Source organism: Pollicipes pollicipes, unplaced genomic scaffold (genome assembly GCF_011947565.3).
Source record: "Pollicipes pollicipes isolate AB1234 unplaced genomic scaffold, Ppol_2.1 Scaffold_5724;HRSCAF=6776_pilon_pilon_pilon, whole genome shotgun sequence".
In the NCBI taxonomy this organism is placed as follows: Eukaryota; Metazoa; Arthropoda; class Thecostraca; order Pollicipedomorpha; family Pollicipedidae; genus Pollicipes; species Pollicipes pollicipes.
Genome location: NW_023596746.1, coordinates 39,893,809 through 39,915,063, shown reverse-complemented (window position 1 = coordinate 39,915,063; position 21,255 = coordinate 39,893,809). Strand labels below are relative to the sequence as shown.

Below are 21,255 nucleotides of genomic sequence, written 5' to 3'. Positions count from 1 at the left end.
ATTCAACCCGTCCTATATGGTCCCAACTAATCCCGTCTGGTCCCGTCTGGTCCCGCCTGTTCTCGTCTTGCCTTTCCATCCGGTCCGGTTCCGGACGTTCCATCCGGTCCGGTTCGACTCCTTCAGGTTCTGTGTGGTCCCGTTCTGTCTCACCCGGCCCCTTTCGGTCACGTTTGGTGTCGTCCGATCTTGCATATCACCAATTAGTTGGTCGCCATAGAGCAGTCAACATAAAAGCATTAAGCAAACTGCGAGTCAATTTTTTCTGGGAAACCTTACCTCCCACCACCCCTGTGGCTCACGGCATCCATCTCTACACTACTCAACTACGCTGGGATGTCATAAGAGCTTTGATGATTGTTTTCAGTGCTGCCGAGTGCCTCTTGCCACCAATTGGTGTTATGCTACTCTGATTGGCGACAAGGGACGCCAATTGGCGTCGGCGACGGTTGCAGCATGGCAGCCGGGCAGCAAAGCAGCTACCAAAAGCTGCTACCTGTGACATCACCAGCGTCTAGGTCACAGACGAGGCTATACCACATGACCTAGGGTTGGCTGTGACGCGCTTACCTGTTTGGCATTGAGAAACGACACCCCAATGTCACCGCGGCACAAATGCATTCACAGCGTCAGAAATTTGTGACGCATCTCAATACTGTATCAAACACGAACTTTGTTGCAGTAGCTTTGCATATCTTAAGTCCGTCATTGGTCTGCGCCGCCAGAATCGGGTCCAATTGTTACATTATCAAAGACAAGATCAGGCGATGCAATTTGTACTGTACCGCTTTGCTCGATGGGCAGGCGTCCATAAATCACGGTACGTTTGGAGCAGTATTCGTGAAAGTCAATCAATGACCAGTCTTGATGTGTCAGCCACCGTGAGCCGTCCAAGAGTGGCAACGACTGGCGCGGATGGGATTGCAAACCCTGCACGCTCCTGGCCATGCATCACGTTAAGCCTGGCTGATGGAGCGTAATTGAAGGGAATCAAGGGTGACCTTTGGTACCATAGTGTCCCGCTCTGGCGCGGTTACCAATCATGCCGAAATCCTAACTATTGCTTCACAGCGTAATCATTGGGAAGCTGACTTCTCACACAGAAAGGATGTGATCATGGTTGAAAAGGGTTGAGAATAGACGAAAAAGTGTGTAACGTTATTTATGGATGCCCACATACTAAGTGTTTTTATCTATCTCATTTTAAGGACGCTACGCTCGCCACTGAACCCAAAACGTTTGTGTATGAAATGTGCCCCGGTGACCGAAATTCTCTCCCTAACGTCCCGAAGGAGACCGAAATCAGGAGAAAGTTAACACGCGCTCGGGTGGGAGGTTAAATTGACCCGCCCAAAGGTTTTTCCAGAATGGTTTCCGAACAGTGCGGCCTAGCCGCGCCTAATTTTGCATACCTGTAGATAATCGAATAGCGGATCGTTTAGTGGAAAAATTTGGATGTACCTTTCAAGGTCGCTGATTTATGGCAGGTCAAAGTCAGGCCATGGTTTCAGCGAAGTCAATTTCTAGGGAATCGTTCAATCTGATGCAACAACGGAGCGTTAGATGAAGCCATACATCTCTGCAATGCTTTCTTAGACAATACAACAATTTAATGAGCAAATTGCATTGCCCTCAGGTCAGGTATAAAGGTCAAACCAAGGTCAATGCCAACCCGTTTTATTATTCTAGGGCTTACTGTATGGGATAGTTTCTGGCACTCATTTCGAATTTATTGATAGCAGGAACCGCACTCTACATCTCCCATGGACTTCTTAGAGGTCAGAACAGGTCCTTGACCTAAAATGACCCAGGTCAACTTTTGGTTTTTAGGAGCATAATGTCTAGCGTACACTTTGTCGCTTATTCAAATGCAAAACTCGGAGCAGTCTTGTATGATTTTGGTCACCATGACCTTTAAAAGATCAAACAATGCCATTGACCTTAGTGAGCATGTGACCTCTTTCATAGAAACAGTTATCTAGGTTTGGGGGCACTTTGGCGACCAGTCTGAAATTTGACATTGTTTGACCTTATTTGACCTGAAAGTCATGACCTAGGAACCTCATACTTTGATCCAAGTGATTTCATGTGCAGGTCAGCATACCCTGTGAATTTGGTGTCTCTAGCTCTTATGGTTCTTGAGATTTCAGGGGGGATCAAATTGACCTCCCCACCCCAGCGAAGGGTATCCAGCCGGCCACCCGGGCGCGTGTTAAAAGACCGTCGAAATAAATATTCTTCTTTTCATGTTTGAACAGTTTATTCCGTTTTCATGCAAGGTATTCATCTACAGCTGATTTGACTTACTACTCTCACGCTCTGCAAGGATGTGTTGTTGGCAATCTTGCCTTTGCGCGTAAAACCACAGTATACTGGCCAATCAGTTTCCTGCCATATCAGACTCCACCGTGAGTAGCTAGAGCAATATGTAATGCATTCAAGATGATAATTAAGTTTCAAAGTATGCCGTTTAACTTGGAAGTGAGGTTATCGCTATGTCTGATACCTGGGATATATAACAGTTATATAAAACACATCGTACTTCTACAATCATGGGTAAGCGGTTTCATACAAGTGAAACCAGCGTAGTTAACCAATTGAATTTTACAAGTGGTACCAGGGTGTGAACTGAGCATGACAATGGCAGCTAAATACTACGTTTTCGTTAAATAAATTTTAGACCAGTCAAATCAAGACAAATTCTAATACCAGTTCAACCATAAATTCTAAATGACACACAACCTATTTGGATTGATGACTATCCTTGTCTAAGCTTTACACCCAACTTAACTTGGAAAGAGAATTGTAAGGTAGTCTGCAGACTCTGAAATATGTGCCAATAATGCATTGATACAAAAATGGTTATACTGCTCTAGCAATAGGAGCTAGAAATTTAGGTCCCACCCAGATTTCCCTTTTCACTGCGTTCCGAAACGCTGAAATAGCAAAAACCCTGCGCATGGTAGGAGAGTTTATTAGATCCGGCATGTTAAGCCAATTTCTGATAGTTTTTCCGCAAATTCTATCCAGAAACGGGGAGAATTAAAAGGGCCTCGGCGCTTTATTTTGCTACTTGACATGTGCTAAGGATCATGGATTGGCATAATTCTACTTTATTTAGGCTAAAGCGGCACTCGTAAGAACGTTGATGTGATGAATCTATCTACAAATGGAAGAACGGAATAACGAAAAGAGTCAAACTGCGAGCCTCCAATCGATCTAAAAGGCTTCATTTTCTGTCTTAAATATGAATTTCGGCACATTGCATCAGAGGCGTTTATCCGACCTGGTGGCCTTCCCTAAATGCCATTTTCACATATTTTGACAAGTTGAAGCTGTCTGCATCGTCCAGAGCTCACTCGAGGAACATCTTTTTTGGGAGCCGTGTTATGACAAATTACAGGCTGTTCATGGAAAATGTACCTTTGATTAAACCCAGCTGATGTTTAACAGCAGTAAGCTAGAGCACGGTGTTCTACATCAGAAGTGATTGCTAGCACGTGACTTGCGGTGAACGCAAGCTGCCAGGAGCCGAGAATTGCGCGGAAATATTGGGGCTGTATGGTGATACTATGCTTCCACATTATCAAGTCTTAGAAGAGAAGGATGATCTTACCAGTTTAGGCCTTTGTTAGCTTCCAGTAATGAATGCATGCATAATAAGCCAAATTGTGTCTGGGGAGGCAGCATTGAGCAAGTCATTTTGGATAGCCGTAACATATACTTATTTTGTGTTCCGCCCTCGAGCGATGGGTTTGTTTTCCTTTTCTTTTCTGGCTGCTGGTATCATGTGTACCGACGGTGACGTTATTCGCAAGGTTTACACACGTATCAACAAATTCCAAGACAGGTGATTCAGATGAGAGCCAATAAGGTTCATAGCTAGTTTTACACAAGCCATTCGCACGATAGATTAATGCGTTGAAGTGTATTTAAAGATTTTTAGGGCTTCCATGAAGTGTGTATTATGAAGTCATGAAGTCATATAGTTAACACTCTGATAAGGAAAATATTGTTTCCATGCAAGCCCAGTAGGGAACGGCGGGAGGCGGCCGGCATCCGAAGAATACGCCGATCACGCGGCGGAAACGACATAATCACATAAGCATGTGCTCGATTCGGGGACAATTTGTTCCCCGACAGCTTTTCCACAGTAACTTCCGAACGGCGCGGCGTGGCTACGGTTAACTTGTCACAGCTGTAGCCAATTAAACAACTGACCTTTTAGGAGCAAAGGGCAGGTCAAAATTGGGCCCTGGCTATCAGCAAAGGCAATTCCTTGGAAATCGTTTGATTTAACGCGACAAGGGAGTGCTAGACGAAACCATAGATCTATGACCCGGTCCGTCATATCCGGTTTGTTTGACAACTAGACGATTAACTTGATGACGCTTATTTATAATTTCGTGATCAGAGGAAGGTTAACAAAATGTGTAATTTGAATTTCGTTAAGGTCAAAAGTGGTCACTGACCTAGCGTAGTCATGATCGATTATTTTTTTTTTGGGGGGGGGGAAATATACCACCTAACATTATCTCTACTGCTTGTTGCAATTCAAAGATCAAAACAATCTCGCAGGTTTTTGGTCACATTGACCTTTTCAAAGTCAAATAAGGTGGCATCGCTGGCGCAGACGCGACAAAGCAAATTCCTGCACTCTTGTAGAGTTCCTGTTTATAGACATGCGACACTTAGAGAGCTTGCTTGCACTACTTAAGGGTACTTGTACTGCAGTGGCTGACGCGTATGCGTGAACCGCTGCACTTGTGGGAAACCGGAAGTACGGGGTTCGATTCCCCACACTGCCCGCCTTTCCTGCCAGGGTGAGAGGCAGGCGACGCCAGCAGTTGAGTGTGTCGCAAAGCCCCAATGGCGACGACCTACAGTACTTACAGACCTTGCTTAAAATACTTACAGAGCTAACACGGCATATGTGTCTGCACGTGATCCAAGATTAATGATCCTGGAGTGAAGTGATCTTTAAAGCTCATCTCGCTTCACGCAGCACCGATGTATACAGTAATGGGGGAAGCCGGCTCCCAGCGCCTTTGACCGATGCGCTTTGCTGGTTGTCAGGCCTAGCGTTAAAGGTATACACTGAATAAATATCTATAAATGATCTCATTTAATACAACACACTAATTCTTTGTTAGACACTTGTGGTTTGCCTGTTGCATGTGGAGTGGGACTCGCTGGCCGCTACAGCGGCAACTATGACACGGCAACTCTGGCAGCGACGGCATACAAACGTTACATGCCACAATCAAGAAATGGCGTAGTGAGGAACACATCTACTAATCAATCAGATTGTGTTAGAACTGCCATATAGAACTTATGCAAGCATACGAATGGTCAAAAGTGAGCTTTTTTCATCATATCTGACGCTTGCCTCGATATCCTCAACTGTGGAACGGTCTCTAACACACTAATGCTGGTCAGCTCTGCTCATGCTCACTTTGCCGAAGGTTTGCACTAATCTGGTAACATTCATAACATGCTATGGACACGTACCTAGGCAGGACTTGAATGATAACAAGTAGCGACTTTTTTACCAGAGCTTGAGCGTTTGGTGTATTTTAAACATTCGAAGAGTCATAAGCGTCCATTCAACTTTTCTTCCCAGTGTCTAAATTGATTGGATTAACCCAATTTTTCGAATACTTAATTGGGTATATGACATCCATCGTCTGCTGACACTGGGATGCCCGTTGTGCCATTGCCGTAAACACGTTGCCGTTGCTCCGGTCGCGACTGCCCCGGCAGCCACTGCCCTTCAACCCCACGTCATGAGTCCTGGTCAGAACCTGTATTCCCCGGCCGACCGCCGATCCGACGGCCGATCAGTCACGTGACGGTCCGGTCGGGGCGAGGTCAGCGACGTACGCAGCTCGGGTCATGGGTCGGCAGCCGCGCACCACGCAAGCACGCGCCGTCAGCTGCGTTGTGCACTGGAGGATGTATCAGAGACAGATCAATGTCGAACATCGCCACTTCGAGCAGGACATCCGCCATGTTCGCCCTGTTCGCACGTCATACACCTCGATAAATGGGGACACCGAGTGCACGTCTTTTATCCACCCCTGGAAAGTTATAACATATAAGATAGATGCAACTGACGTGAAGTCTTCGAGCTGTTTAATACTTACGAATTAATTTTTCTACGAAGTGCTATTTTCAACATGATCGGCCAGCAATTCCAATGAGCCAGTGCTGTCCCTACCCTGAAACGCAATATAAGCTGCCTTCGATTCAAACTCAGGACCAGTGCCATCGGTTGTACACCCTGGTACGATGTCGTGCAAAGCAATCTGTAAGTTAGGCTCAAAGCTGGTACCGAAGGATTTTTGATGCCATGTGCGGTGATTTCACCGAGTGTCGGAAACTTTGCGAATATACTGATGCTGCTATCCACCGGATCGTAATATTCGGTGAAACATCCATATTTCCAATGGGAATGATCAGCCTTAGTCTTTACCACCACCTCACCGTGCCTGATCCATCTGTCATTAATGTAGGATTGGTTTTGGTCACGAATACAATTTCACCGCGCCTTTAGTTTCCTTAGTGATTATGTAGATCACCGCTGGCCAAAATCGCGTATCCCCTAGCCAAAATCGTAAATCGATATCCATTTCGACCAAATAAGCCAGTCCAATGACAAGTGTTTAGGGGGCTTGAGTGCCTTTCCATATTAGTGCCCAGTTTACAACAATTTTCCAGCAACTCCAATCCAGTTCGCTTATGCACACTGTTTCGCAAGTGTGCACTGGGATAGCAGCAGGAGCCGGAGCAGGAGCAGGTGTGACAGGTGCGTTACGTGACGATTGGGTGTATGCGTGTAACTAGATGCACTTTAGATATGACAGTACACCAAATGTACTCTGATTTTACATTGCCCGCTATAGTACACCACGTCCTCTGATTTCACATCGCCCGCTATAGCACACCACAACGCAACATCAAGTCCCCCGAAAGGCAAGAGTCATTACGATGGTCTATAGCTGTCTGGGTTGCCTGGACGGGGTCCCCGGAGTGCTCCTGTCTCTGGTCCCGGAGGTCAGACTCCTCACAAAAATATTGTGCGCGCGGCCAGACATAGCTTGCTGTGCGGACACCTACATCACGTGTTGGCATGAACGTATGTCCGCATGCCGGGCGAAGTATGGCAGCACCACCAGCAGCGGCAGCGGCGGCAGCGGCGCACTTGGACGGAACTGCTATCAGACCAGGCGCCCGCCAACCTCGTGTTTCCCACATGGCGCGGCCGGCTCACGCCACCGGTGATCGTCGGTTCCGACAAGCGTCGGTTCCGGCAGACGGGCGCGGCTGGATTTTCCGGGAGCTCTGATGACGCGCGTCCCTCCCGCGCCGAGTCCCGGTCACGTGACGGACCGCTATCGCGGCGCTCATTGGTGAGATCTGAGGTTCAGACCCCGGTCCTGGCTGCTCGTGATCAAGAGCTACAGTATTGCATGGGAAGAACGTTGTCACGAGGCGTTCCGCGACTACGTCCATCCGGGTTGTAGGCAGCGATGGCATGCTGAAAACCCAGGAAATGAAAAAAAATAGCACAAATGCGTTTTATGACGCAAAAGCACACCACAGAAGGCCAGTGAGTTCTGAAGCCGAATGCGATTACCGCATCCTACTCTAACACCCTCCGTTACCGCATCCTACTCTAATGCCCTCCGTTGTTCTATGGCGCGGGGCTCGGTTTGAGCTGGGGTGTGTGATCGCCACGTCACGAGACAGTGACGACAGTCTTGGCGCTCATGAACTGTCGGCTGTGCTGGGCTCACGCGTTGTGAGATTATACGGTAGGGACGTATAGCAATGTAAGCTACACATCCAGTGTCATACGGGCATGTGGTGTTCCATACAAACTGCATGCAGTTTTGATGATAATACCGGCCGGTCGGCCTCAGCTTCTACTTTAGTACGGTTCCTGCTGACCTTCTCCATTTACGGAGATATTTAGATAGTCCATCACGGAAGGACATTTCACACTTGGCAGGTGGCACTGAGTTGCAACCACTAATCTTTAATGGATTGGCCTTCACAAGTCGGTCAACATCAAGATAAAACGCCAGACAGTGCACGGCGACGAACGTTCGCGCATAATGATCAAAGTCAAAGCCGCTGCACAGATCCGCGCCATTACAAAAGTTCTCAAAGGATGTTAGGAATCTATACCGCGTCGCGCCAGTCCGTTCCTGAGTCGTTCTGTCCGTCCGGGTTTTAAACATTTCAGTCTCATTTGGTGAGAATGAGTTCGCAGCCGATTGTAAGCGTGAACTATACTGAAGCACAGTCTACGAGTGTCTACGTCCGCTCTGGCTCTAGGCGTGGCGACGGACTGTGGGATCCTGAATTGTGCTGAGAGAAGATAAAACACTGCCCTGCCATCCCTGGGGGTTCCGAGCGACTAGGTGTTCTTGACCAGACCTCTTTCAGGCGACACTTCTCCTCTCGTCTCCGCTGGAGTGCACTTCCAGGGTGGAACGCTGACTCGAACTAGTCTGGTGTCACTACCTCTAAGTAATGCAACGTCACCAGCCAGACTTCAAACTCATGCCGACCAACATTTTTGAACGAGGCTGCGCAACATCGTGGCACCGCACATCGTCGATCCCTTAGATTCCACAGCACGTCATATTTCGCTGGAAAACGTGTGGAATCCCACAGCTGGTCAGATCTATCCGACTAGCAGGTGGCCATATCTAGCCAATATTCAGTAAGTCTAACTGGATGTCAGAATGCATGGCTCCCTTGCCCCCTTACAATGAAGCAAGCTGCACTCATTCAGCAGACAGGTTCCTACACGGAAGAAGGGGATCTAGTGCATCCATACAGCCCGCAACTCTCCGAAGGCGCTGATGTTTGCGTCGTGGCTCCAGCTTACTCCATAACTCGGGTTCTTCCAACGAGTGGTTCGACGAAATGCGCGGCAACGTACATGACCAACATTTTCCGTGTCATTCCGAGATGGGGGGGGGGGGGGGGGCGCACTGCGTTCGATGATAGGTCAGTAGTCAATAACCAACGAGGAATTTGGGCAGGGCCAAAACAGCCAAACCTGCTCTCATGCGGAGAGACTCAACGAAGGTATTGAAAGATTATCAAGTTCGTGAAGGATTATTTGTTTTTCATACGGAGGATGTGACCAGGATGTTTCACATCAAATGTTTGTAATCACGGGCCACGATAGCACGCAATCTATCCATATTTACAATTGTCGCCCTGCGCCAGTAAGAGAACGGCTTACCTTATACCAAATATATCTGGCATGGACGACAATGTAGCTTCGAGTGTAGGCATGCTATTGGACAGTCCCATTCAATATGTTTCTGGTGTGGCGCATGCTGAGCACGTGAAAACTGACACACGTGAATTTATACATGCCAATAAAGACGCCCAGGCATTGATGTTTGCTTTAGACGAGCTCCCAGGAAGCTGTTACCTGCCGTGCGCCAGAACAGTCAGTCAACAGCTAGTTGGCAGGTTTCTGGAGATTGCCGGCCACGTGCGCCCTCAGCCTGGTCTGGTAGGCGGATTCTATCCAAAGACGATTTAGCCGACAATACCAGGATTTTTCAGACCGTACCATGATGTGGTCACAGGCGGCAGCGCAGAGACCAAGGAGTGGATGACGAAATGTAGCGTGGGCCCGCCTCTCAGCGAATTTCCAGTAACAGCGACAACAGTCAAAATATGGGGATTCTGATTAAACATACTGAGATGAAGACGTTCGTTGAGATGGAAGAGCATCGGGACATTGCTGAACAAAAACAAAGTTTCGTTTCATACCATCGATAGTACTATACAAATGCCATGATATTGGTTAGTCTTATGTCATATGTTTCTGGTATGGGCGTATTGGCGTAAATACCACTGGATTTGCTGAGGCCAGGATCCTAATAGCTCGTTGGCACGTTACACCAGTTTTATGTCTTGACAATATAGCTCGACACAAAGACATAACAAGTCCCCTGTAGCATTCAAGGCGCCTTTTTAAGGCGTGCCATGGGAGTTTTGAGTGACATTTGAGGCGCAGTTTAAGGTGCGGCCATTTAAGACATGGCCATGTCTGGATGGACCATGCAATGCTGTCAGATGATTGTCTTATCTTAGTTTCTCCTGTGCTGCTATTTTTGGAGATATGTTCATGCCTAACAGGCCAGTTTGTTCCTACGATTAAATCTTCTGTCTGCCGACCTAAACGGCTATTGGAAGGACTATTATTGTATGCACATGTTCTTTGCATTAATTGTAATGTTAAGCCCATCCCTAGGGCGGAGTGGGGTTTCAAATTCGGGCCGTTGAGCGGGCGGTTTCCATTACCCCCAAAGCTGGCGACCCTGATCTGTCCCATCCCAGTCTGCCCGTGACGTAATGACACGATCCCTGTCTGCCCGTGACGTAATGACACGATCCCAGTCTGCCCGTGACGTAATGACACGATCCCAGTCTGCCCGTGACGTAATGACACGGTCCCAGTCTGCCCGTGACGTAATGACACGATCACAGTCTGCCCGTGACGTAATGACACGATCACAGTCTGCCCGTGACGTAATGACACGATCACACGTCAGCCCGTGACGTAATGACACGATCACACGTCAGCCTCACAACATTGCATGCATAACAGACGTGAGTGCGGGGTAAAGCATGTCCCGGTCAGCGTGAGCTCACCGGCTGAAAGTCGGAGGCCAGCTTCCTGACTGAATATTGCACCGCGTGCAAGATTAAAGATATCTTTGACGTCATTGTGTACCACCAACGATAACGCAAACATCTGATGCAACAATTAAGCTGGGAGTCAAAACCATTGGCACGTACAAATGTGAGCTGTTAATCCAACTGAGGAAAGTCATGCAGGTGTTTCAGCTTCCTCTAAGAAACGGGCGTAAGCATCAAGTTCGCAACCGTGAGCTCTTTATCATGCACGTTGCACAACCACATATGCTCTAGATGGTCTCTGGATTCCATCCCCCACCACAAAAACCGACGGGTAGCAAATTGTATTGATAATAACAGAGTAATTTAGCAGAGTCCCCATCGAAATTCATTTACGTTTGACAGAACCGGAACTTACTCCCCACTTTCCTCTCGCATGCGCCGTGGATAACCGCCATAGACAGCGGCAAGAGCTATCCGTGGCGAAAAATCTGTCCCGGAAAAGGCATCCCGCTCTGAAAGTTATCAGAGATTTTTCCGCGATGCTGATAATTACCTGGAAAAATTTGCTGTTGGTAATACCGAACACCGCACAGAGAGTTTTCCAATATTCTAGACGGCTAACCCAGATTACGTTCCGGCCGACAGTAACCCTGCCATGCATTTTACGCGCATATGGGAATGCAAGAACATTGGGCGTTTTTGTGTATTGCTGGCACGTAGAATGCAGAGCTTGAATCCACATAAGACTTAATTCAAACGTTATAACATGTGCCAAACCACTGTGTTGCAGTCTATTTGGACAGCGGCCATTTATGACAAAATTAATCATATGAATTCTCAATTGAACCACATATCAGTTTTGGGTGGGAGAAAATACTCTGCACAGTAGCTGTCCTAAAAAGATTGCAATTTGTGTTCGCATGCCTTCTGCAAGCTAAGCCTGGAACCAGACCAAGGTGATTCCAGGCTTGTTGACAACAAGGGACCAAAAATAATTTCCGAATGCACCAAATTAGAAGCATGTAAAGTAACCAAATATTTCAGTTCTTTCGCAGGCAATGACACAAAAGAAACCAGGAACAACTTAATCGCGCCTAACTCTTGCATGAATACAAATATTAAATACTGTTGGCATATAGATTAGCTGGATAATGAATACCTGAGAAGCGAAAGCAGAAAATAGGCCACGAAAGAGATCAATTAAAATGTTTTGAGCAGAAAAAGTCCCGAGGACATTAATCAGCCTGCAGACTAAGCCAATATGGAGGTTGCATGGCTATTCACTACATTTGAGATGGCTGCTCCAAAGTCGTTCACCAGGTGAAAGACAGACCCGAAAAGAAACACATAACGAATCCCTCGGGGCCGTTGCGCAGTGTACAAGTGAGCCACGACTACGAACAGGATGAAACCTGCAGCTTAACAACCGTCCCAGTTGTGATTTTCTGGACTCGGTGCTGGTTTGTTTAGTCCCACTGTCCAACTGAGCGTCTCACTCTCCCACAGCGAGTTCACTTCACCGCAGGCCCTCGCAGTATCGCATACACCCATGTGGCCTGTACCGTGACAACACACGCTCCGCACGCTGCGGGCTGCGTCCTCGCATTCCTCGATATAAACCGCACGCTGTAACACGGTGTTCGTTCTAATATTGCGGATTTGTTTCGTGAAAATCCCTGGTGCTTCTGAGCGAACCTCGAGTCTAGATACGAAGGCTGAACTCAGCTCGGAGGCGAATTTATTTTGTTTTCGCGGATAATACGTGCAATTCCAAATTCCGCAAAGGTCGCAAGCTATTTAACGTTTCTGACAAACGCCTCAGATAGAATCGAGCTGGCGTTCGTGCCAGAACGCGACAAGTGCAATAAACGAGGCCCGCCCACGGAGAACCGTCCTGAGAGACGCTCGAAATAGGCCATCCGGACGCACCAGGCATTTCTCAAACAAACACCACGTTTCTGAAAAGCCAATGATGCCATCCGATGACCCGAAATGTCCTGCGCCAAACACTTGGAGCCCGGGGTCCAGATACGAGCCGCTTTCGCTGTTGAGGCGCTTTGCTTTTTCCGTGCAGTATCATCTCGGGGCTACTTGAGCGTTGGGTAATCTGAGACAACGCATTGCGAGCCCATTATCATTCCTCTGCGGAGCAGAAAGCGTCACAAGTGAGTCTCTGCCATGACACTAACTATACGCCATCACTAGGCCGTATACGCCTTCCAGTCGGCGTCCTTCCAATGCCGATTCTCTCCCAGGGCGCGAGCGGTGACGGAGTGTTACCGTGATGTGGTCTCGTGGCCCGATCAGCCGGAGTTGAGTTCTCTCCCAGGGCGCGAGCGGTGACGGAGTGTTACCGTGATGTGGTCTCGTGGCCCGATCAGCCGGAGTTGAGTTCTCTCCCAGGGCGCGAGCGGTGACGGAGTGTTACCGTGATGTGGTCTCGTGGCCCGATCAGCCGGAGTTGAGTTCTCTCCCAGGGCGCGAGCGGTGACGGAGTGTTACCGTGATGTGGTCTCGTGGCCCGATCAGCCGGAGTTGAGTTCTCTCCCAGGGCGCGAGCGGTGACGGAGTGTTACCGTGATGTGGTCTCGTGGCCCGATCAGCCGGAGTTGAGGGGACGCCGGGAAGCTCACGGTTCCTCATGTGTATGCAGGACGCTGGCTGACATGGGACGGTGTATAGGCCGACTCCGGTCGGGGAGAGGAGACGCTTAGACTATCGATAAATTATAGGTGGCAGCGCTTTTCAATTTTGCATAGCTGGTGATCTATCTATCGCGCACGCATTGTAAAACTTTTAGTCCGAAATGATATAAGTCAGTTAGCTATGGTAAAGTCGTTTGCGAAGGACTTCGAGCCATTTTGGCGCCGAACACCAGCTGTTGGTGTCATTGGTATACCTTTGGACACGACCTAAGCACATAATGACAGTCTCCAGGTGTGTGGCGTAGCCAGCAAGTCACCCAGAAGAGGGACAACCACGTCAGAGGAAGGCCCACCAGTCCCCCGGTGCGCTTACCTCGCGAGAGGTGACAGCTGCTCAGCCGTAAGTCGCACCCGTCGCTAGAGTTGCTTAGGATACGAGAACCGGTACGCAGTATTCGTATTTCACAGGATCCAAGCTGAAGCAAACGCCTGAGCACTACAGAGGAAAGAGTCAACTGCTGATGACACAACGTCGTGTATATCTATCTTTAACATGACTTTTGAACGGGCAGAACCGATTTCAACAACCATTTTGCGCTCTAGGCATCAGGCAGGGGAGGATTCCAGAAAGGAAGGAGCAGTAGGTCAGTGTCCACACCAAAGGAGAAACAAAGCACGCATGCTCCCCATTTGGCCTCGATTTGGAGCGAGCTGAAGGGGCTCCTAGAACTTTCCGACTCTGAGCTTTGAATCTGGATTCCAAATTCTCAGCTGCAGACATAGCGGTTTTCAGACTGCTGGCTTGACCGACCAATGCTCGACAAGTGAGTTCAGTTCGTACGCGAAATGCCTGTAGACTAAATAGCACTAAGGACCTCTCTCTGCTAACCGACCTTGGTACGGCCGGTACCTGTACCCATGCCTCCGCATTCTCCGACGGCGTCACATCGCACGGTCTCCGTCGCGTCGCTGGGTAGCACTTCACACGGCACTTCACACGTGTGCACCGAGCATACAGCCCAAATCACCGCCACCTACGTCATCTGTGTCTACATTCGAGTCACCCTGGTGGACTTGCTGACTGTTGCGATCGAGGATTCCTAGTTAAAGCTAGGGGGAGGTTTTCGCCTCAGCATGGTTCTTGGTAGAAACAAGAACAGCATCCAGATTCCGGCTCTTAGGCATGGTGGGTTTCATGCCATCGATAAAAACCTTCAAGAGACGAGAAAGCTCTAGTCGAACATCGTTATCAAATGCATATCAATTCAAACATTACGATGAATAGAACGCTCTAATGTAACGCTCATTGCCATGAGAGAACATGTTGAATAACAAATTAATGCTTGAAACTGAAAGACATGAAAACAGAGATGTTCCGAATCTGTGCAAACTGCCAATAAAACGACAAAATACGCCAGCAGTCTAGCTCCTCCTGGCTTGCCACATTACCAAACTTGAGTTGGGAGATGATTCCGGCCCCATCGATTGGCCCTTGTCCACGCCCGCGGCTCTGGTAAGGTCGTTGGACGGGTGAACTGGTCGGTCGCCACTGCTTTTAAACGGATGGATTTTATCTCATATCCCAGGAAATAACCACTCTGAAACGAAAACTATGCTGAGAAACAACCCCAGAACCGCAGCTGACAATTTAACGCAATTGGCTGGATGCATTTAAGTGTCGGCATCTGCCCCTGGGCAGCGTAGACAGCGATGGAAAGGGACGTGACCATCCAGGCAGATGTATGGCTGTGGCCTACGCATGCTTTTCTCTCCACCTGCTCTCAAGCTAGCTAGGCCTGACCCTAATAGGAGGCGGAGTTCGATGCGACTTCTGGGATTATCTTTGCCGCATGTCGAGCACTTGCATTGCGGCGGCAACCGAGCACAGATCTTCTGTTGCCTGGCGATACTACACATTTACTGAACCCAATGTACGCTCAAAACATGAAACAATACATTGGTGAATTCATAACCAAACAAAGGACACATAAGTGTACTTTGGATGCTGCAATGTGATACCATTTCGCAGAAACTCACATGAAAACCTAGGATAATCAGACTTTTCGTGAAAATAAACATTTGACATGGCCTATTGTGGTTATATGCCTACTTCGTGACATAACTCTTATTATCAGTAGCAAGATCTTGATGAGCCGATCCGTTGTTTTCTCACAAAGCTCTTTCGCTCCTCTTTTGACAAAGCAGGGGGTCGCATCAGCCCTCCCCCTCCTCATTATTCATCAATTGGCGTTATGAAAACGGCCAATCAGGGGCAAGGATTGAGTTCCCAACCAATGTTCACACCTATGAATTGCGTACGTTGCTCACACGTATCGACACCACAAATATTGGCATGAGCCAATTTCAAGCGAGGCTGATGATGCTAAATAACTAATTTTAAGATGTTTAAATTGCTGGCCGGGATGCTAGCTGAATCTTGGTAACTTAGCCCAAAACCTTGCCTTTGACACAGTCTTGGCTTAGACTGGGCCGGTCCCTAAGTTTTTGGAGTGCTGTCAGGCCATGTTTCCGATTGAATACATAAAAGTACAATACCTCAAAATAACATTACGAGGCATACGCACTATCACGAAAAAAGACAAAAGTTTGATAGTTGTATCGGTTATGATATGGTCTGTACACCTACACCAATGCACCAATTGATGAAATCATGTTCGGAAGTGGGAGGCCCGCAGCGGTAATAATTAGGCAAAGGTAGTGAAAGTCGCCAACGCTTCCAGCTGATTGTACGCTGACCTCACGAAACCGGAAGTGATATTGCTTTCAGGTGCTTGTAAAACCATGTTATTGGTTACTGTAAGGCCACAGAGATGCAGTTTTAAAAATACGTGAGGCCCGGGAGGGTGGACCACAACGAGAAAAAATATCTGACCCTACCTCCGAAATGCACTTAAGTCAGTTTCGGCTCAGATTTTACGCACCTTTTCTTCAGAGTTGAGAGCAGGGGTGCAGTTTCTCAAAATTAATTCTAGGAGCTGAAGCCTAGAAATAACGATGAATGAAACTTGAAAAGTATATGCCTCGTTAGGAGGCACCATACCCATCTGAATAGAAAACTACACGCCTCTAGGCTGGTTTGGTTATCCCGCTTAAGTATGCCGTTATCTAAAAAGTTTACTCCATCATTCGGTGCCTGATGGCCAGAAATCATACTTAAAGCCTAAAGGGAGTGCTCCAAATTTTCATGGGGTTTTGAACTGAAGTAGCCGCCCTAAAGACCTTTTGGTGCAGTTCACATCCCTGGTGTTCTTAAGACCCAAATCCCTCTAGTTTCTGAGCTACACGCCTACGGAAAGGGGGAGAGTTTTTCAGGGAAATTATTTAAAGGCCCCTCGGCATTTATGACGTCATAATAACACCGTTCAAATCCTGCTATCCCATGAGCTATGCGGCGATCAAGGCCGAGAAAATGTGATGGTCGTGTCATTTATATGTGGCGTTCATAAGTACGATTCTAGACATAACGGCCGTCAATTGGCTCTTAATCAGTGTTGTGCAAGGTACGATGACATGCTCTATCGCATTCAGAGTTATACTGTAACGGTTTCAGAAAAATTTGGCTCCAGGTGACCATTTAGACGGCTTCAAATTTCGTCGGCACTTTTCAAGGCACTTTTCACCGTTGATGATGGAGCTAGTCATAATTCATATCACTTTCGTCCGACAATGGTTAGCACGCAGACCCATCACCTTCTGAAACAAAGCGTGAAAACTGTTGTGTACGGGGACGGCGCAGCAGGGACGGGAAGGGGAGAGGGGAGGGGGGCAGAGGAAGCAGTAACCCCCCCCCCCCCCCCAGCCGGCCGGCAGTGGAGGGCAAGAGTATATTTTTGAGCCCAGCAAATTGCTGGGAGGCCCATTTTTCCCAAGCCTAAAGCATTGTAACTGCCCACAGATCACGAAAATTGAGACCAAGAAGGCCCCATAACAGAGCTCGAGTTGGAAATCGGGCTCAGAAGACCCTTTTCCACATCAAAAGGCCCATTTTCTGGATCATGAGGCTCCATTTATGAATAAAGTAGTCCATGCTCTAGATCAGAATGTCTAATGATGTGTTAATAAAAACATTTTGCTGGCTCAGGTGGCCCATGTTATAAACAAGGACGGTCTTTTCTGGATAAGGAGGCACCCTATTTGTTCAGGTTTCAATCTTGGAACAGGAGTCCTCCTCCATTCATGATATGACTATCGTTCCGAATCAGTATGCCCTGTTTTGCGATAACACGGCCCCCTGGCTTGACTTGGACCTTTCGTGGATTGGAAGCGTCCTGTGCTGAATCAGGAAAACCTTATAGCATCAGGGAACCTTGTTTTTGGTAACTGACACCCTTTGCTGGAAAATTAACAGGTCCCCATTCTACCTTCGTCTATTTTCGACGTCTATATGCGTTGATACGATGCATGAGACAGTATGGATAAGGAAGTGCATTTCCTTGGTACCCTTACCCCTTGAATATGACACTGCTCAGGAGGCTCCCTGTAAGGATGCCTCATTTTGTCCAAGAAGCCTCTTCAAAATCCTATTCCCCCGATTAAAAACCCGTGGCACCGCCCTTGGTCCTGTGCAACTATCGCCCACAACGGTGACGCAGCTGTCCTGTTCCTACCGCATTGATCGCATTCTGTGACCGACTTTATTGGCTCAACCCCCGAACCAGCCCAATCGATTTTAGGAAGTGGCAATCTTGTAAGGACTGATTTATTAGCAGCCATGGATCCACGGAATTGTAACGCAGTATGATAGCGGGTGGCCATGTGTTTATAGAGTCTTAGTCCGAACCTCAAACCTTGTAATCAGATGCATTTCAGGGATGAGCCCCCACGTTAAGCGGTGCTTGTTTGGTAAGCTCTGAACCCATCGTAAAATTGGCCTGGTCGACGACAGAACTTTGCGGCGGTAGCTTAAAGCGGATGTTCCACACTTCAATTGGGTTTTGAGATGGCCATTTCAAAAATCATTCAGTGTAGTCCACAGCCCTGCCCTTAGAACTGCCTAGTTTCTGAGCTAGACGCCCGCGAAGATATGCAGCCTACTTCGTGCAGATTATTTCAAGGCCACCTAGCAATGCAGCTAAAAACGTCAATCGAAGCGCGCTACTCCATTGGCCATGCGGCGTTCAAGGTCAGGACAAATCAAATTGCAAAGTTATTCGTGCCTGGCGTGCGTGCACACGGTTTCTGTGACCAATGAGCTTTTATTGGCTCCGCTCCGATGCTTTACATTCAGTGCAAGTTTCAAATACGAATCACGTTTTGTGCTTCGTAATACAAGAAGTTGGACAACCCCACTAGTTAGTGCGGAAATAAGGCTATAGAATGGAATAAAGCTAATGAATGGAATACTTTCAAAAACGCCATGACCAAGCATGTGGTTGCAAGTAAACACGATAAGATCACGAATTGATGTGCGAAAACCCCACGAGAAACGGCCAAAACGTGCGCTCAGCATGAATTTTGGGTTTGAACACGTGCGAAAATGCGCGTTGATGCCCTACCTTACTCGGCAATCGGTGCTATCAGATAGAAGTTCGTGAATCAAATCACTATGTGTTGGAGCCTTTGGTTTGGGCGTTGCTATCGATTGCAATCAGGGGTCAATCGCATAACTGGCATGAGATTCACAAAAAAATTTCACGAAATAATGCAATGCAGCCTATGCCATCTTTTGCGCTTGATCACAGTTAACCATGCCAAAATTGAGTAATGCGCAAACCACATTGGCGCCTTTTAGCCCGCTTAGATTTTGCTATGTTACGAGCGCGAACCGTATAGCAGACCACGCTGCGCCTTAAGACGGCAAGTCACATTCTGCAATCGGTGCAGGCGGCTAGCATGCCAGCTGCAAGCTCACGTGTTTAAGCCACCAGAGAATGTCGATATCACAACACCGCCTTTATTCCACTTCGCGGCGCTACATTGCTGCTAGGCAGTGGGACGCGCAGTTGCCCCGCCTGCCGTCAGGGGCGGCGCCAGGCCCAGTTGGTGCTACCGAATAGAAGTTCGTGAATCAAATTATTATACGTTGGAGGCCTTTGGCCTGGGCGTTGCGATCGATTGCAATCAGGGGCTAATCGCATAACTGGTATGATAACTGGTATGCAGGGCCGCTCCGCCCGTACGGGGGGAGCGGCTCCGTACGGGCGGAGCGGCTCCGTCGGCGGCACGGGACGGCACCGCCCCTGCCGCCGACGACCGGCTCAAATACGCGGCCAACCGCGCAGTTGGCAGCAGAGGCCGAGCGCCGCCCGTGGCGGAGCGTTCGAGCCGCCCGGACCCGTGTAGCTGCGGCTAGGAAGGTCGTGACCAGGCGCCGGTGCTGCGATCCAGGGACGTGTCGCAGCCCAGTCAGCGGAGGAAGAACAGCTGAGGAGCCCGGTGAGTCCGCCGCCGTCATGACGCCGCTGGATGCGCCGTCAGCGAACCCGCCGCTCGTCCCGGCCAGCTGGCGCTCGCAGCACCAGCCCGGCGTCAGCCCGGGATATCCCCCAGAGGCGGCGGGCCGACCGGCCAGCCTGCAGGCGCTCTGCCAGGCCTCGGTCGACCGGCACGTGGCGGCGTTCGTCGCGCCGCTGGCCAGTCTCTCCGAGCAGCAGTTGCGCCAGCAGCGACCGGCCGGCCCGTTCGACCAGCTGCCGCCGCCGCTTGCCGACCAGCTGATGACATGGCTGCTGCGGCGCCGGCCGACGCTGACCGAGCTGCCGCTGCTGTACGCGCTCACCTCGCCTCGCCAGACGCAAGCCAGCTTCACGGGCAAGGCGGCTGGTGCGCGGGCGCGCGCCGTGGCCCTTCAGCTGCGCGCGCCCCGTCTGCAGCACCTGGTATGCGAGGTCGTTTGCGGTTGCGACGCCGGCGTCAGCTGTGACGGCCACCACGAGATAGTACGCCTGGCGCTCGGCAGTCGCGCCCTGCGCTCGTACGTCGACCGCAGCCAGCACCGGCTCCACCGCGCCACGCTTGGCCAGCTGCTGGGCCAGTGTCCGCAGCTGGAGCAGCTGTGCGTGCAGGTGGACAGCGCACGGGACCTGCGCGCCGACGGCCGCGCCTTTCGCTCGCTCCGCCAGCTAGGCCTCACCAGCCGCTCCGGCTGCCTGGACGTGCACGCGTTGTCTCAGCTGTTCCCCGAGCTGCGCCAGCTGCAGCTGACGTGCGACGGCGCGCGGGGACAGCGAGGAGCGCTGCGCCTGCCGCCTCCGCAGCGGCTCGCGACTGCCGCGACTGCAGGTGGCGCAGCTCGAGCGGCTATGCCCCACGGCTACGGCGGCCGTGCACGCGTGCGCTGACAGCCTGCAGACGCTGCTGCTGCAGAACTGCGCGCTGGCGGCGCCGGAGCGTCCGCCGGGTCGGCGCCGCAGTCTCCGCGAGGCGATCCGCGCCGTGCTGCGCCGCCGACTCGCCGCGCTGCCCAGCAGTCGGCTGCGCCGGCTGGACGTGCGGGCCGCCCACGTGGACGTGGCGCTCGTCAACCGCACCTTCCCTGCGCTGGAGATGCTGGCCGTGGAGTGCACCGCGCTCACTGGCGGCGAGCCGGACGGCACCGCCGCCGCACCACCCTGGTTCGCGCGGCTTGAGCGGCTGCACGTACGGCTGAGCGGGCCGGCGCCGGCCGAGCCGGCTGTGCTGACGCGCCCGCTGCCGCGGCTCACCGAGTACAAGCAGAGCTTCGGGTCAATGCGGCTGTCGCGGCTGGCTGCCGCCTGCCCGCGTCTCGAGCGACTTAGCCTCGACCCGGTGCTCTTGGAGGACGTTGCGCCGCTGCCGCTGCTGCGACAGCTCACAGTCAGCTGGTGCGGCGACAGCACACTGGCGGAGATGACGCAGGCGATGCCGGCACTGCAGCGGGTGCACGTGCTGGAGCCACCCTTCCTGGATAAGCGGTGTTGGACGCCACTGGAGCGACGTCTAACGGAAC

The 21,255-nt window shown here is 50.1% G+C and overlaps 1 protein-coding gene across 1 annotated transcript in view; it reads right to left on the bottom strand.

The window, feature by feature from the left end:
* Positions 1 to 19,257, bottom strand: part of LOC119102242 (BLOC-1-related complex subunit 8 homolog) — a 33,718-nt gene extending 14,461 nt beyond the window's left edge. The window contains exon 1 of the mRNA XM_037225609.1: positions 19,198 to 19,257. The gene's annotated coding sequence lies outside the window, so the exon portion shown is untranslated. The remainder of the gene's footprint in view (positions 1 to 19,197) is intronic.
* Between the last annotated feature and the right edge of the window lie 1,998 nt (positions 19,258 to 21,255).